Below are 18,498 nucleotides of genomic sequence, written 5' to 3' on the forward strand. Positions count from 1 at the left end.
CCCACTAAAATATACTGTTTGGAGAACTTAAGAAAGAGAAATTAAAAGGTCAATATTTGGCCTTGTCCATCAATGTGTTTAGTGATTTTAATATGAGAACAAAATATATAACTCTTTGCATAGTTACTTTAAAAAATGAGATTACATTGTGATAGTCTTCTGTACTTTTTTCTTAGAAACAATTTCCCCTAGGAAAAGCTCAGGGTTCAGGACTAAATTTCTTCTGTCTTTCATGCTTGAGTGTAACTCAACTGGGTAACTAAAAAGAAGTCCCTGGTTAACATAAATTATCATTGGAAGATAAAGACCTAGAGATTAGATCTGGTCCTAAGGGAAAAAATGAGAGTAGCAGAAGGAATCCAGTTCTAGGGGAAAGAGATGGTTAAACATCAGAGGAAGGGCTTGATTTGGGCCTTGGATCCCTGCTGTTATCCCTTCTTGCACTGTCCTCCCCAGTTATCCTTCCATGGGCTTCTCCCACCTTCCTTAAAGCCCTTGAGGATCTTCTAAATGTAGAAATACAAACTGGCTCCACAAAAAAAAAAAAAAAAAAAATAGAAATAGAAAATAAATACAATATGCTCAACCTCCCTGCTAACACAAATACTTGGAATAAAAACAGTAATATGCACTGGGAGGTGTTTTACACAGTGAAGAATGTTTTTGGAGGAATATATTTTCGTTTCCAGTTGAAAACTTAATGTAACATATAAATCTCTAGAGGCATTTTAAAGCAGAAATGATCTAGATTTCATATTTGTAAAAAAAAGTATCAAAATAGTATTACAGCAACAAAAAGACTGTTATTTTGATACTTAATAACACATTAGTATTCTGGCATAATGAAACATCAGAAACCAGCATCACCCTATCTGTTGGTGCACTATCAGGAAAAGTTTGTCCCAAACCATAAATTTAAACAGTCTAGTCTATTTACAGTGTCTCTGGACATTGCCACAATGTCAAGATTTTGGGCAACCTAATACTTGCATCTTTTGATCACCCAACTCTGGTTTATGTCGCACTTTCTCTCAAATGATAACCAATAGTGCTTCAAAATTATTACAATAAAAGTACTAAGGTTGAATGATAATATTCTCCAAAGGATATATCTTTAAATGTTTTTCTTTAATTAATTAATTTATTTTTGAGAGAGAGACAGAGAGGGTGAGCAGGGAAGGGGCAGAGAGAGAGGGGAGAGAAAATCCCAAGCAGGCTCCACACTGTCAGCATGGAGTCAGATGTGGGGCTCAAACTCATGAAGTGTGAGATTGTGACTTGAGCTGAAACTGAGAGTCAGATGTTTAACCAACAGAGCCACCCAGGCACTGCTCTTTAAATGTTTAATTATAGCAAAAGCATAGTGTTTAATCAATCTTTATGTTTATATATATTTTTTAACTGTTTTTTTTATTTTATTTTTGAGAGAGAGACAGTGTGAGCAGGGGAGGCACAGGGAGAGAGGGAGACACAGAATCCAAAGCAGGCTCTGGGCTCTGAGCTGTCAGCGCAGAGCCTGACCCGGCTTGAACCCACCAACCATGAGATCATGACCTAAGCTTGACCTGAGATCATGACAGATGCTTAAGTGACTGAGCCACCCTAGCACCCCCTTTATTTTTTAAATAAAGTTTATTTATTTATTTTGAGAGAGAGAGAGAGAGAGAGAGAGAGAGAGAGAGCGCATGCTTGTGCATATGCAAGTGGGGGAGAGGCAGAGAGAGGGAGAGAATCCCAAACAGATCCCAGGCTGTCAGCACTCACAGGCCGATGCAGGGCTCAATCCCACGAATGGTGACATCATGACGTGAGCCTAAATTAAGAGTGGGATGCTTAACTGACTGAGCCAGCCAGACATCCCAATCAATATCTTTAAACATCTTTTTATTTTTATTTTTTTCATGTTTATTTTTTAGAGAGAGAGAAGGAAAGAAAGAGAGAGAGAGTGTGGGGGAAAGGCAGAGAGAAGGAGAGAGAGAGAGACCCCAAGCAGTTTCCATACTGTTAGCACAGAGCCCTATTTGGGGCTCAATGTCATTAACCGAATTGTGAGATATAACCTGAGCCGAAATCAAGAGTCAGATGCTCAACTGACTGAGCCACCCAGGTGCCCCTCAATATCTTTCGTAATATGCAGCACATGTTTATACAAATAAGAGTGATGAAAATAAACATGTGACACACAAAAAGGAGAAACACGTGATGAAATTCAAGTTTGGTCTAAACAAGGAAGGAAAATGCTTTCAAGTACTCAAGTACATACATATGTAGGACACACACATAGTAATTCTAAAAGCTCTCTGGTGAAGGAAGGCAGAATCTACAAAAAGATCTGAAAGGGCCAGATATCAGAACAATATCTCAAACTTGGAAAGGGATGATTTCCCCTAGAGGGATCAAGATTAACTTTTCTTCAGACTAGTAGAATTAGGGGAAGGAGACCTCAAAAGTCAGAAATAATTGCCTGCTATTTAAAATCTTCTATAACACAATGAAGGTAAACGTCTTTTCTATTTGTATTCTAAGCCCATAATGCTGATATTTTAAAATAAAGTACAAAAAGAAAACTAAAAACCAATCTTACTTAGAAATATTGATGCAATTCCTAAATAAAATATTAGCAAATAGAATCCAGCAGTACATTAAAAGAATAATTCACCATGGCCAATTGGGATTAAATCCAGAAATCCAAACTGATTCAATATTTAAAAATGCATTACTAATATTCAGCACATTAATAAGTCAAAGGAGGAAAAAAACAAATGATGGTTTCAACATATGCTGATATGACATTTGAAAATTTCATTACCCATTCCTGATTCAAGAAGAAAAACTCTTAGAGAAATAGGAATCAACAGAAATTTCCTTCACATGAAAAAATATGTGTGCCAACTAAAAGTGTCATGGTAAAGAACGAAGCAGTTGAAGTATTACAATTAAAGTCAGAAATATAACAGTGATGCCCACTATAATTGGTAGTGTTTAAGATTAATGAAGAAACATGTGAAACATTGTTACAAAGGGGAAAACATTATTTCATCCATTTTATTCCACAAATATTGATTGAAAGCCTATTAGGTGTCAGTCATATAACATGGCTATTAGGATATACTGCCATGTAAAGATGGATGGGCTGCACTCTTGGAGTTTATATTCAAGTAGGGTGGATTATGTGCAAATTATATTAAGACTGCATGCCTGGAGGGGAAAAACAGTATCGACTGCATTTTTAAAATTTAGTTGGGAACTAGTTGAAAATTACTTGGGTGCCTGGGTGGCTCAGCTGGTTAAGTGTCTGACTTTGGCTCAGGTCATGATCTCACAAGTTCGTGTGTTCAAGTCCAACATCAGGCTATCTGCTGTCAGCAGAGAGCCAGCTTTGGATCCTCTGTCCCCCTTTCTCTCTGTCTCTCCCCCACTCATGCTCTCTCTCTCTCAAAAATAAATAAACATTAAAAAAAATTACCTTACAAACGTCAAAAGCAGGTATCAAAGATGATTGAATAAACATATTCCAGTTAAAGAAGTAACAAAAAAAAAACACCCTAGAAATATAGAAAAAAGTACATAGCACCTCTTTTAAAAAATGACAAGCTACAAGTATGAAAAATATTGCCTTTTAAAAGGAGAGACAATCTTTATTCTTGCATAGAAAAGTTTACTGTAATGATATAAAGGCTTTTTAAATTAATGTATAAAGTAAATGAAATCCTAATGTGAATCATAACAGCTTTCTTTAAACTTCATAAATTTCAGCTAGAGATATAAATATCTTAGATTAAGATGAGAAATTCTAGAAAGACAGAATAATCAGGAGGGAGGAATATTCATATCAGATTTTAAGGCTTTTATAAAGCTACAATAATTAAAATACTGTGGTACCAGTAAAAGAATAGATAATCCAATGGTGCAGATTAATGAATAAATAGGTTAAAACCTTTATTTGAATTCACTGTGTGAGAAAGACGTCATTACAGATCACTGGGAAATAATTATTCAATCACTGATGATTTTAACAGTAGCTAAAACAATTAAATTGGATCCCTACCTCAAATTTAACACCAGAATGAATTCCAGATGAGGTATAGGTTTAAATGTCTTTTTAACATACAGGTAGTCATACAGGTATTGGGATGAGATGCAATTGAATATTATGACAATCTTGGAGGAATTTCCCAGGACTGACACAAAATCTAGAAGCCATAAGGAAAGGAACTGATTCAAATTTAATACATCCTAATCTAAAACTTCTACATGAACAAACATTCCCAAGATATTAACAAAATATATTCACAGCATATAGCACAGTCAAATATAAGGAGCTCAGTCTTACATATCAGTATGATAAGAAGAAAACATTGTTTTAAATGGGCAAAGGGTATGCACAGGCAGCTCACAAGAGACATAAATTGCACAATATCAAATATGTTCCATTTCACTGAACAAACAAAAATGAAAATGACCAAGAGATGTAACTTTTTGCCTATCTGATTGGCAAAAGACAAATGACTGCTACTATCCAGTCTGGGTGAGAATGAAGGCATTGGGCACTCTTAAAAAAAAAAAAAAAATATATATATATATATATATATATATATATATATATATATATGTATGTATTTTTATTTTTTCTTATTTGAGAGAAAGAGTGGGGGAGGGGGGGAGGGAGCGCAACCAGGGAATAGGGGCAGAGGAAGAGAGAGAGAGAATCCCAGGCAGGCTCCATGCTTAGTGTGGAGGCTGAGAGAGGGCTGAGGCAGAACCCAAGCAGGACTTCATCCCATAACCCTGGGATCATGACCTGAGCCAGTATCAAGAGGAGGACGTTCAACCAACTGAGCCACCCAGGCACCCCAAGACATTGGGCACTCATACAGTACTGTTAGGATTATAAATGAGTTTAGGACATACTTTTTGGAGCAATTTGTCAACTATGTCAATATTTTATTATATTATTATTATTATTATTATTATTATTATTTGAGAGAGAGAGAGAGAGAGAGAGAGAGTGCGAGTGGGAGAGAGGGACAAGAGGAGATAGAGAATCTTAAGCAGGCTCCATGCTCAGCAGGGAGCCCACCATGGGGCCCAATCCCATGACTCTGGGATCAGGACCTGAGCCAATATCAAGAGTCAGTCACTCAACCAACTGAGCCACTCAGGTGTCCCTTGTCAATATTTTAATTGCTAGTACCTTTTTGACTATGAATTGCAATGTTAGGAATAAGTGCTGTAAGAGAAGACAGTGTATAATGCATGCTTGCATGTACAGGCATAGTGTTTATGTTCTTTTAAATAAATATGGAAAAACCTAAATTTTCATCTTTAGGGATTGGTTCGATAAGTTTTGCTATAATGCATGTACTAGAATATTATGCAGTGGTTAAAAATAATGAAGTAGATCTACATATTATTTTAGAAAAAGTCCACAGTGGGGGCGCCTGGGTGGCTCAGTAAGTTAAGCAGCTGACTTCAGCTCAGGTCATGATCTCTCCGTGAGTTTGAGCCCTGTGTCAGGCTCTGTGCTGGCAGCTTGGAGCCTGGAGCCTACTTGAGATTCTATGTCCCCTTCTCTCTCTGCCCCTCCTCCACTCGTGCTCTCTCTCTCTCTCTCAAAAATATGTAAATGTTAAAAAGAAAAAAAGGCCCACAGTGAATTACTAAGTGAAAGTATGATGGGATAGTCTCTGTTGTATAACTCCTGCAATTCTGTTGGTTTTGGGATGTGTATTTGTAAATCCACAGACATTTGCATAAAGCTATACATCAGATTCTTTTAAAGTTCTTATCCCTAGAGAATTCAATTCAAAGAAGAAGAGAGCAGAGGGAAATGAGAATATCACATGTTCTACTATATATTCTTCTGTATTGTCTCAAATTTTGTTTTAGATAGGGAGCATGCATTACTTTCATAGTAAAAAATAACTACAAAGATGTAAAAGGTTTTTTTTTTTTTTTCTAAAAATCAATCTGAAAATAGAACTCTCTGTTTTCCATGTTTCCTGATTCTCTTTGAGAAAAAGTTCTTTCATTTGTACTGGCATACTGGATTTCTAGCAGAAGTTAACTTTATGAACAAGTTAATAATCTACATTTTGAATTATTTATATGCACTTTGAAGCTTTAAGGCAGACAGGGCAAGCTCCATATTTTCCTCCCCTTCAGATCATAATCCTCCCTCTGACACCATGGTCTTCTCCATATTGATGAGGCACAGAGAGCGGAAAGAATGTTAGATTTCAGATGGAAAGTGTGCTATGCCTTCTTATCTGTTACCTTCCACAAGATAACCATGAAGGGCAAAGAAGTGAATTCAGCTGACAAATGTTTAGCCATTCTGGGGTTGGTAGTGATGCAACATAGAAAAGTAAATTAATAGATATTTGTAGGAAGAATTCTTGATTAAGGATCTCTTTCCTGCTTTGGCATAGATTGAAGGATAGCCTTCACTTCCATCCCACCTCCACCCACCACCAGCCTTAGAGGCTCGTTTGGTCCTTGGGGAAATCTGGAATTTGATTCTAAATCCCTGAGAGGGCTGTCTCTGGTCCTGATTCCTACTCCAGCAGTCCATTTCGATTCCAATGTAACACGAGAGAAATTTGTTTGTTGCAAGAAGACAATACAGGATTTATTTTGCCCAGTTCCTGCAGAGTTAGATCCAAAGAGCACTCATATGGACCCAATCCTCTGAAGTGATTTTTGTTTCCTTGCTGTTCTCCTGACAAGAGACCTAGAATTGGGTGTCCCATCAGACCAGAAACACAGCCCACCAGACAGGCCCAGAATCCCACAGGTTCCTAAAAAAGAATATACCTGTACTTCTATCTGTTGTGCTACTAACATTTGCCTGAGGGTTGGTAGAATATGATTTTCTATTTCCTAAACAGCGGCTCTAATCTATGAAGTTATGTTTTGTCTGTGCGCTGAGCAGTTGTCAAAATAAAGCAGTTTTTCATGTTTTCTAAAGATTCTCATTGTTCATTCATCACTATTCTGTCAAATATTTGGCACATTACTTGACCAAAAATCTGGCAGGTGTGAATGGCATTGGTTTGAATTATTTTGCCTATAATCCCTTGCCAGGACTCTGATACCATTACACCATGTCTCATCAATTCCCTGTATTTCTAAAACTCCTTCTTCTAGGAGAGTGACCAAGTCCTTCCAAGGCTGGAAAAAGAAGTCAATGCTGCACTTCGAACATGATCAGGAAACAACAGAGACATTGGTAGAAAACAGGAGAGACTTTACCTGGCATGACTTAGCATTTCACCACGCATATTCTGCCTGTCCTTAATTTTGGAGACTAACCTGTGGGTGGGGCTGTGTGCTTCCAGGATGAAGGGGAAAAGACACATGCACGGGAAGAACAAATTCTATTTTAGCAACATACTTTGTTACTGTAGTCACAGCAGATGCAGCCCTCTTCACCAACATTTTCCTAGATCCTAATAAGCATTTAAATATTGGAAAGACACCTGAAATGTTAACTTTGGTGATCTGAGAGCCTTAAGCCACAGGAAAGTTATATAAAACAACACTCTTCTGATCAAATTTACTTTTTAATTTTTTCCCTTTTCTTACCTGAAAACCTCTAACAGTTGTTTTAGTGCAGAGGTCATTTGTTGGATTTATCTCGAAGGAAGAATAATGTGCCAAAGCGTATATATTTTCTTTCTGATTTCTGAAGATGCTAGAAAGCCCTGAAACTTTTATGGTTAGACATAAAATCTACCATGAAATGAGAACAGTCCTCTTATTTTTTTTTTAAATTTTTTAAATGTTTATTTATTTTTGAGAGAGAGAGAGAGAGGGAGAGAGCAAGTGGGGGAGGGGCAAAGAGAGAGGGAGACACAGAATCTGAAGCAGGCTCCAGGCTCCTAGCTGTCAGCATGGAGTCTGATGTGGGTCTGGAACCCATGAACCTCGAGATCATGGCCTGAGCTGAAGTCGGACGCTTAACTGGCTGAGCCACCCAGGCACTCCAAGAACAGTGGGAAGTATGACCACAGCATAAGGCTTAAGGTGGTATATTAGTCTGTTCAGGTTGCCATAGCAAGATACCATTGACTAAATGTCTTAAACACAGACATTTATTTCTTCACAGTTCTGAAGCCCAGAAGTCCAAGATGAAGGTGTTGGCAGTTTTGGTTTCTCTTGAGGCCTCTCTTGTTGGCTTGAAGATAGCGACCTTCTCTCTGTGTCAGTTGTACATGCACATCCCTGGTGTCACCCCCCCTCTGTATATAAGGACATCAGTCATATTGGATTAGGGCTCCATCCTAAGGACCTCATTTTAACTTAATCACCTCTTTAAAAAACTTATCTCCAAATATGGTTACATTGAGGTACTGAAGATTGGGACTTTGACATAGGAAGAGTCCTATGGGGCACAATTCATCCCATAATGAGGGGTGTGAGAACATGCTCCGATAGAAGGTATATAAACAGAAGGAATATGCAATGATGTGTAGCAACATTCACAGGCCCCAAGGAGAAACTATAATGACTAATTAGAGCCAGTGTCTGTAGAAGGAAATTCCCTGGGTTCTCCAATGATAATACTGACTCTTCCACTTGCTATGACCCTCAGGAATCCCTTAACTTCCCAGAGTCATCCTAGATCCTTCATCTGAAAAGTAAAGTAAAAACAGAAAAATCCATTCACATGAACCACCATGTGAGGTTCAAATAAAATCTATACAAGTATTTTTTTTCTTAATGCAATCTATAAATGTAAAATGGTTTTATAACCAAGGATTCTCTAGGAAATTCCTTGGTGGAGGTGAGTTTTGAAGACCATTTTGAAGAGAGGAGAGAGCTGGCAGAAGGAAGAACACATTTTCTGTGGGAGGATCGTCCATGTTCATAAGTATTTTTTAAGTGAGCAGTGATTTAGAAGATCCAATTTTGACCAGCTCAAACAGAGCAAACAGTGCAAGATATACTTTCCATTTCTTCCTCAGTCCTCACAGTCCTAATTTTTTGTTCTTTGTGTTTTTGTTGTTGTTGCTAATTTGGGGAATTGTACACATAACTGGCTACATGGCCTTAGTCACTCCCATATATTTTACAGTACCTAGTTTCCCCGTGTATCAAACATCTGCTTAGCCAATTCACAGAGACTCAGTTATGTAACAGATGAGAAAGTTCTTTGAAATGGTTAAAAAGAAAATATTCACTTAGACATTGATGACATTTTATATAACAAACTAATTTTTATCCAGCACCTAGCACGTGACAAGAGCTGAATTAATGTCCATTGCCTGAAAATGGCAGTTTTAAACAAAACACTACATTGTTCAGGAGAGTGCAATTCCAAGATGATACCTTTGGAATACAGTTCTCAGTATTATTGTAGGAAGAGGAAATGATAGAAACAGGATGGCCAGCTGAGATGCATACCAGGCATGATTTGATTGGGATCTGCCCAAAGACTGTGAAATGGAGGGGGAAGGGATAACACTCTGAGAACTGGCACCATCAGCAGGTAAGTACAGAATAGGAAAAGGTTAAACACACTGGCCAGCCTCGCAGCATATGAAGCAAGTTTCTTCCTTATGGAATTAAAAAGTGTGGTTTTATAGGCTTTCTTTGTTTATGCAATGCACAATACATTGCTTAGTCTGCAAGATTATTCTATAGAATAATAATCTTTACTCTTAGAACTTGCGTAGAATTCTGCCCAAGTTTTCTTTTTCTCAATTTCACTCTCCATTACTCCTACTTACACCCTATGTAACTACACAATGGAGATCAAAATGCTGTTTATTTTCCTTAGCGCTCAGCTTTTTCCATCTCTCTCTGTCACCACCAACAAAAGTGTCCCTCCTTGTGTATTTAGATATTTTCCCATTCTTTTTCTTATTTTTGCCTCCACATCTTTATAATTTTCTTGTGCTGAAAATTGACATGGAGTACCTTTCTGGATCTCATAAAATGGGTATGGCAGATTATTTGAAAAACTGGCTATATTATATTCCTTCCTATAAACATACCCTTTCCATGTTACTTAGTTTTTTTCCCCATCAAGAGATGGATTCCACTCCCCTACACCTTCAACCTGGGCTGGACTTGTGACTTGCTCTGGCCAATAGAATGTGGCATAATGTAGCATTAGAGTATAAATTCGAGGGGCGCCTGGGTGGCGCGGTCGGTTAAGCGTCCGACTTCAGCCAGGTCACGATCTCGCGTGTCCGTGAGTTCGAGCCCCGCGTCAGGCTCTGGGCTGATGGCTCGGAGCCTGGAGCCTGTTTCCGATTCTGTGTCTCCCTCTCTCTCTGCCCCTCCCCCGTTCATGCTCTGTCTCTCTCTGTCCCAAAAATAAATAAAAAAACGTTAAAAAAATTAAAAAAAAAAAAAAAAAGAGTATAAATTCGAAGTCCAGGCTTCAAAAGAATCGTGATTATCTGCTTTGTTGCAAAATTCTGACTATGCAGTGTGTGGGCTAACATGCTAAGGGATGAGACCTTGTGTTTCAGAAATGAGTTACCCATGGGACACCTGGGTGGCTCAGTCGGTTGGGTGTCTGACTTCCGCTCAGGTCATGATCTCGTGGTCCATGAGTTCGAGCCCCGCATCAGGCTCTGCGCCAACAGCTCAAAGCCTGGACCCTGTTTCTGATTCTGTGTCTCCCTTCCCCGCTCTAATCCTCCCCCGCTCACACTCTGTCTCACTCTCTCTCTCAAAAGTAAACATTAAAAAAATCTTTTTTTTAAATAAATGAGTTACCCAACTGACTGTAGACACATAAGGCCAGCTGAGCCCAGAAGAACCAGCCACTTGAGCTTAGCCTAAGTTGCTGGCTCAGAAAATGACAAGCTAAATGAACACATTTTGAGGTGGTTTGTTCTATAGCAAAAATTATTACAATGGGCTACCGAGGACATTTGTGAAGTCTCCCCTTTTCTTTGATGAGAAATATTTGCAGCAGTTTCATACAATTCTCACATCAGTGTGTTACTGTATAAAGGTTGTGCAATAAAATAGTCTCTCAAGGACGTTTCAAATTCTTTAATTTTATAGTATATATTATATATTATATATTATATATTCAGATATATTCTTTTTTCAGATATATTCATTATTAATGACATTTGGGACCTTCCAATATTCTTTTTTTTTTTTTTAATTTTTTTTTTCAACGTTTTATTTATTTTTGGGACAGAGAGAGACAGAGCATGAACCGGAGAGGGGCAGAGAGAGAGGGAGACACAGAATCGGAAACAGGCTCCAGGCTCCGAGCCATCAGCCCAGAGCCTGACGCGGGGCTCGAACTCACGGACCGCGAGATCGTGACCTGGCTGAAGTCGGACGCTTAACCGACTGCGCCACCCAGGCGCCCCCTTCCAATATTCTTAAATATTCCAAAGCAAAAAGTCCAGAAGGTGCACTATTTTCATTTAATTTCACACTTCTAACATTTCCTGTGATTTCATATATGAAGAGGATCTACGAGTAAATAGAATCCAGAAAATGTTAATTTTCTTGATGCTGTCAAGGAGAGAACATTGGCTTGGTGCCATTGCTGCTTTGGGGTCATAGCCAACCTGGGAACAGCTGTTGTTATTCAGAAAAATTCAGACAATATTTGGGAAGGTATTAATTTAGAGGACAAAAACCCAAGAGGAAAATAGAAAAACAACAAACTAAATAAGAATAGCATTTTTAGACTGTAAAAATACCTAATGATTCCAGAAGTGTTTAATATATCTTCCAATATAGTCCAGAGGGGGGCAAAGTAAGCAGGATTTGGAATGTCCCTAGCAAGGCATTCGAGAGGCAACATGGCATAGTGAAAGTATATGGGATTTGGGGTCAGAGAAGAAGATTTTAGTTTTTTGGGCTACGGCAATTTTCATGTGTTATTCACACAGAAACAAGTAGCTTTCGGCTCTGTTTATGAATCTATAACACACACCAGTTTAAAATATATTAATGATGTATATATAAAGATTCAGATTATTTCTTTCCCCTATTCTCTAAAGCAGTAGTTCCCAAAACATGGTATGAGTTCCCAGAGGGCCCAGAGACAAGAAACTACAGTAAGAATCTAGCTGTCTTCCATTAAGCTGTACATTGAGAGATTTAGAAATACTTAAAACAATTCTATTCTTCTCACTATTTTCTTTGATTTGGAAAATACTTTTTATTAAAAATATTACTTGTGCTAATTTGTAATGAGTTTGTTTTGTTATTTTAAAATGGGTTAATAAATATTTACATTTGTTCTTCATTTTAATTTCTAATATTGTAAATACTAAACATAACCCATATGAATGAAATCCTTAACATACTTAATACTTTTTAAGAACATAAATGGGAAACCGAGACAATAAAATTGAGAACCACACCGTCCAGAAAGTTTGGTCAGATATTATTATTCCCATTTAATAGATTGGGAACAGAAGAATTAAAAATGAATTTACTTGAAGGTGATTTATTGGATGGTGATCTAGAATGAAGAACATCTAACTCAAAATTCCTTTCACATTTTAAGTTTACTTTTCCCCAATGAGTTTTTTTTTTTGTATTTCTAACATTTTTTATTGTTCAAGTTAAAATATAATAAAAATACACTGTTTTAGAGTGCACAATTCTCTGAATTTTAACCCAAGTTTAGATTTATAGAACCATCATTCCTGAAGGGTACCAGAATTTGCCATCCCAAAATATGTCTCTTTGGCATATGGATTATTTTGAGCTAATGGCTATTGAGAATCAGTAGGTGCAGGAAAAACTTTAGAAACAGGATACAAGTTTTCCTTTTATAATAGAAATTTGCATTTATAAAGAAATTTTCACACAAAGGGACACTTTCCTGGTTTTTCATATGCCATGTAATTTGGATTGTATCTTGGACATTTTGAATATTATGCTAGAGTTCTCAGGGTCTTGCCCAAGTCTTCTGAAGAATGTTGACGTCTTTCTTTTAGCACACAACTGACCTTGTTTGTTTCAGTTTTCAAGTTCTGCCTTATGGGAGTTGTGGTCTTAATGTCACTTCCTTTGTCAGTAACTTTGCAGTATTATATGGATCTGTCTTATGTGTGTTCCCACCTGTGGCCATTCTGAATCCTGGGTGGTGATCTACCTTGCAGCTCAGTTCTCAAAGTTGGAGGTATGTTATTATGTGTCAAAGCTATACATGTGTGTCTTGGGAGTGTTCCCATGAGCTCATGAACTACCTTTTCAGGTCACTTTCCCAACTCTTTTCTTTTTTGACCTTCCTAGAACTTTTTCGGCTCTTTGGGGCTCTTCTTTTCAGTTCAGCCAGAAAACTGGGGCTTTATTTTCCCAGTTCTGTCATGTACTCCCTGCAATTGTAAGCATTTCCTGAACTGAGATGCAGCAAGAAAAAAAGCAACAAGTGCTTGCCCCACTCTTATGGGGTCTAATCTCTGATTTGTAAGGAAGCTTCTACTTCCTCATTGTGCCTCCCTTAGCCATCATGGTTGCTGTTGCTTCCACTGCCACCACTAATTGCACTGGATTGCTTGAGAACTGGGAGAGGACAGAAAGGAGAAAAGGAAACAACAATAGCACAGAGATTTTTATCCCACTATCTTTTACCGTTAGAAGATCCCTTTCCCATCTTGCAAGCTGTAACTTAATGACTCTTTCTGTGAGAATGCCAACTTCTGAGTATCGGGCTACATTGAGACCAGTTCTGCAGATATCAGAGACAAAAAATGGTAAGATAACTGGTGATTTAGTGGCACTTAGAATTATGCCCCCCCCATCTGCCTGTTACTATTTACTTTTCAGTGTTCTCAAATAGCTCCTCATGCATTCTGTCCATGTTTTGTTGTGCATTCAGTGGCAGAATGTGCTCATTCCATCTTACCAGACACCAGAACCCCAATAAACTTTTTGCAATCGTGTAAAAGTGCTGAAATACCTAAGAAAAGATCTTCAGAGTTGGTATTAGGGAAATGTGATGCTTGGACTTTATAGCCTCAATTTACTCCTGTGACTTCTATTTCCATTTGTGAGCTTTTATTTTCTATCACTGATAACTCTATACTCAGGAGGAGCTGCTCCAATCTTAACCAGAAGTGCATTTTTCCCTCAAGTTTTTATAGTTCCTTTGAGGTATAATTGGAATGTTTAAATAAAATTGTATTAAAAAGCATGGTCAAGAGAACAAAAAGATGGGCCACAAACAAGGAGAAAATACATGCAAAAGATACACCTGATAAAAGACTGTTATCCAAAATATAAAAAGAATTCTTAAAACTCAACAATAAGGAACAACTTGATTAAAAAATGGGCCAAAAACCTTAAAAGATACCTTACCAAAGGTAATATAGATGTCAAACAAGCATATGAAATGATGGTCCACATCACATGCCATCAGGTAAATGCAAGCTAAAACAACAATGAAATACCACCAGACCCTTATTAGAATATAATCTCAAACAAATCTAAACACTGACAATACCAAACGTTGGTGAGGATATGAAGCAAGAGGAGCTTTAATTTATTCCTGGTGGGAATGTGAAATGGTACAGCCACTTTGGAAGACACTTTGGCAGTTTCTTATAAAACTATACACATTCTAACCCTACAACCTGGCAAAGGAGTTGAAAATGTATGTACACATAAAAACCATCATGCGGATGTTTATAGAAACTTTATTTATAATTTCCCAAACTTGGAAGCAACCAAGATGCCCCTCAGTAGGTGAGTGCATAAATAAAATGTGATATATCCAGTCAATAGAGTATTATTCAGCACTAAAATGAAATGAACTACCAAGCCATGGAGGAAACTTGAATGCATATTACTAAGTGAAAGAAGACCATCTCCAAAGGCTACATGATGTATGATGCCAACTATATGACATTCTAGATAAGGCCAAACTGATACAGCAAAAAGATCAGTGGTTTCCAGGGAATGAGGGAGGGAGGATTGGAAAGGCACAGCACAGAGGATTGTTAGGACACTAAAAAGACTCCACATAATACTGAAATGATAGATGCAAGTCATCCAGACGTTTATCAGACACATTGAATGTGTAATACCAAGACTGAACTCCAGTGTAAAGCATGGACTTCAGGTGATTATGATATGCCAAATGTAGGTTCATCAGTTGTAACACTCTGGTAGGGGATGTTGATAATGGGGGAGGATATGCATATGAGGAGGCAGGACTATATGGGAAATTTCTGTACCTCCCTCTGAATTTCACTGTGAATGTAAAACTGATTTAAAAAATAGTCTTAAAAAAGGAATGAACTTTTGACATATGTTACAACATGGATGAAACTCAAAGACATTATGTTAAGTGAAATAAGCCAGACACAAAGGGGCAAATATTGTATGATTCTACTTGTATGAAGCACCCACAGTAAGGACAGAAAGTAGAACAGTCATTACAGGGGCTGGAGGGAGGAGGAGAAAGGGAAGTGTTGATTAATAGGTATTCATTTTCAGTATGGGATGATATACAAGTTCTGGAGATGGAGAGCAGCGATGGTCATACAAAAATGTTAATGCACTTAACGCCACTGAACTGTTGCACTTAAAAAATGGTTAAAATTTAATATTTTGTAATGTATACATTAGCACAATAAACAATAAAATAAAATAATTTTAATTATAAAAAGTGCATCACTAAAGGAAGGAAGTAGGGAGAGAGTAATAACAGAACTAGATGGTAGGTTGGCAAACTATGGTGTGCCTATAAGCCAAATCCAGTCCTACCAGTTCATTTGCTTACTGTCTATAGCTGCTTTTGTACTGTAACAGCAGAGTTTTATAGTTGTGAAAGAGACTATCTGGACTTCAGCACCTAGAATATTTACTATCCGACCTTTACAGAAAAAATTTGACAACCATTAATCTGAACGGTATGGTACAGACCATTATGGTCATCTTGGGATTCCCTACAAAGCATCTTTCTGCTAAACGTCAAGCCTGACCTATCTTTGAATGAGAGTATATCTTTGCAGAGAGAAAGGAGGAATGGGAAGTTCTCTTCTCCTTCTAAAATCTTACTTCTGTTTATTTAACTGTTATTAATAAGTTAATTTTGTTTTTCCAGGCATTCTGCTAGAAGCTTAACATACACTGCTAAAAAAGACATTCCTGCCCTCATGAAGCTGTCAATGTAAAACAATTTTTGTAGATAGCTGAAAGCAGTCTCTCTCTAACAGCCCCTTATTGATCCTAAATCTATTTTACTGGACAACATAAATCAAATCTGGCATTTCTTATACATCATAGCATGTCTGAACAAAAAACATTTTTCATGCTTTCTAGAATCATCTTTTACCCACTTAAACATTTATCCTCTTCATTTGTGATAAAAAAAATTATGCTAAAAATGCAATTCAAGTCACAGATATGTGTTTGTGATATCACTTTTGCATCATCTGCAAATCTTGTCCAGAAAATACATCTCATTTGCTAGTATATTTGCCTACAGCAGACATAGAGCATTATCCTTGACAATGAATGAAAAACTCTTTTATTTTCAGAACTTGAGGGACATTTCCCTATACAAATGTTGTATTTCTGTTTACTGTCTAGGGAATAAATTTATGACAGTTCTTTTGTTTTTCTTTTTCATTTTTCTTTTTTGCAATAAGGCTTGTTTAATATAGCTCCAGAGGAAAAAAAATTTGGAATGGTGAAGCAGAAGATAACAAGGCAGTGTTCATTCAGCATACAAAGAAAGGTAACGGAGTTGAACATACTTAATAGTTCTATGAGCCAAGAAATGTCATATACAAATAATTATTTTTAAAACTTGGGGGAGGGGATATTTGTATCTTTATTTTAAAGGCAGGAAAAGTGAGGAGTTTGAAGAAGCTATAAATAAAAGAGCTATTAAGTGGTAAGCAGCCTTCCAGTTTTGTCTCCCATGAAGCCATGTATAGAAATGGAGTTCTCTAAGAATTGAGTGAAATGTCCAACATATCCAACCATGATCCTGGTCTTCTTATGTGAAAAGGGAATTCTGAAATGACTCTGGCTCCAAAGAAGACCCCATTGCTTCATGTTCTTCTATTAGATTCATCACCTATTTGTATGACACTAAATTAACCAAGATTGCATTCATATGTTCAATTCATATATTTAAGTGTATTAATAATTTTTTAATTTATTTTGTCCAAGTTTTCATTTAAATTCTTGTTAGTTAACATACAGTGAGATATTGGCTTCAGGAGTAGAATTTAGTGATTAATCACTTGCTTATACACCCAGTGCTCATCACAAGTGCCCTCCTTAGTACCCATTATCCATCTATCCCATCCCCCGACCCACCTCCCCTCCAGCAATCCTCAGTTTGTTCTCTATAGTTAAGAGTTTGTTTTATGGTTTCTCTTTTTTTTTTCCCACGTATGTGGATCTGTTTTGTTTCTTAAATTTCACATTTGAGTAAAATCATATGGTATTTGTATTTCAGTGACTGACTTATTTCACTTAGCATAATACACTCTAGCTCCATCCACCTCATTGCAAATGGCAAAATTTCATTGTTTTGTTTTTATGGCTGAATGTATATCCATTGTATATCTTACCACCTTTTCTTTATCTATTCATCAGTTGATCTACATTTGGGCTCTTTCCATAGTTTGGTTATTGTTGATAATGCTGCTATAAACATCAGGGTGCATGTATCCCTTCAAATCAGTATTTTTGTGTCCTTTGGGTAAACGCCTGTAGTGCAATTGCTAGACTGTGGGGTAGTTCTATTTTTAATTTTTTGAGGAACATCCGTACTGTTTTCCAGAGAGGTTGCAAAAGTTTGCATTCCCACCAACAGTATAGGACTGTTCCCCCTTCTCCACATCCTCACCAACATCTATTGTTTCCTGTGTTGTTAATTTTAGCCATTCTGACAGGTATGAGGTAATATCTCATTGTACTTGTGGTTTGTATTTCCCTGATGATGAGTGATGTTGAGCATCTTTTCATGCGTCGAAAGACACATGAACTTATGACAGTTCTTAAAAAGAAGTAGAAATGAATTAAAATTACACACAATTTAAAGTCACTTATTTCAAAATTAGGAGGCAAGTTTATCAAAACTGTTGAGCAGAAAATTATTGACTTACTTTCAACCAATTGATTTATCTAATCCCAGGAATTCTAGTAGAATATCTATGTTTTCTGGATTTTTCTTGGAGTCCACTTATCTGTCATTTGCTTTTCAACAATAAAATGATAGTTGTTTGTTTGTTTTTTCCTGTAGAAAATATCCATAATACGTCAGGAACAAGTTAATACACATTTAAATTTCAGAAGTGTTATAAAATTATATAAAAAGAAAATTGTTATGGATTTTGTTGTTGTTAAATGTAAGAAATAGTATGCAACAGGGACGTCTAGAAACCATTTTGTTGAAATGTTGGATTCTAATGTAGCAAGACTATGATTTATTTAATGGTTCAAGGGTTACAAAAATGCCAGCTAGAATCTGGATTGGTAACAACTCAGTGTCAAGTAAAATTCTGACAAAGAAAAAAGCTGTAGGAAACAGCT

The sequence above is a fragment of the Puma concolor genome, chromosome B1 (assembly GCF_028749965.1).
Source record: "Puma concolor isolate L17-30 chromosome B1, mPumCon1.1.hap2, whole genome shotgun sequence".
In the NCBI taxonomy this organism is placed as follows: Eukaryota; Metazoa; Chordata; class Mammalia; order Carnivora; family Felidae; genus Puma; species Puma concolor.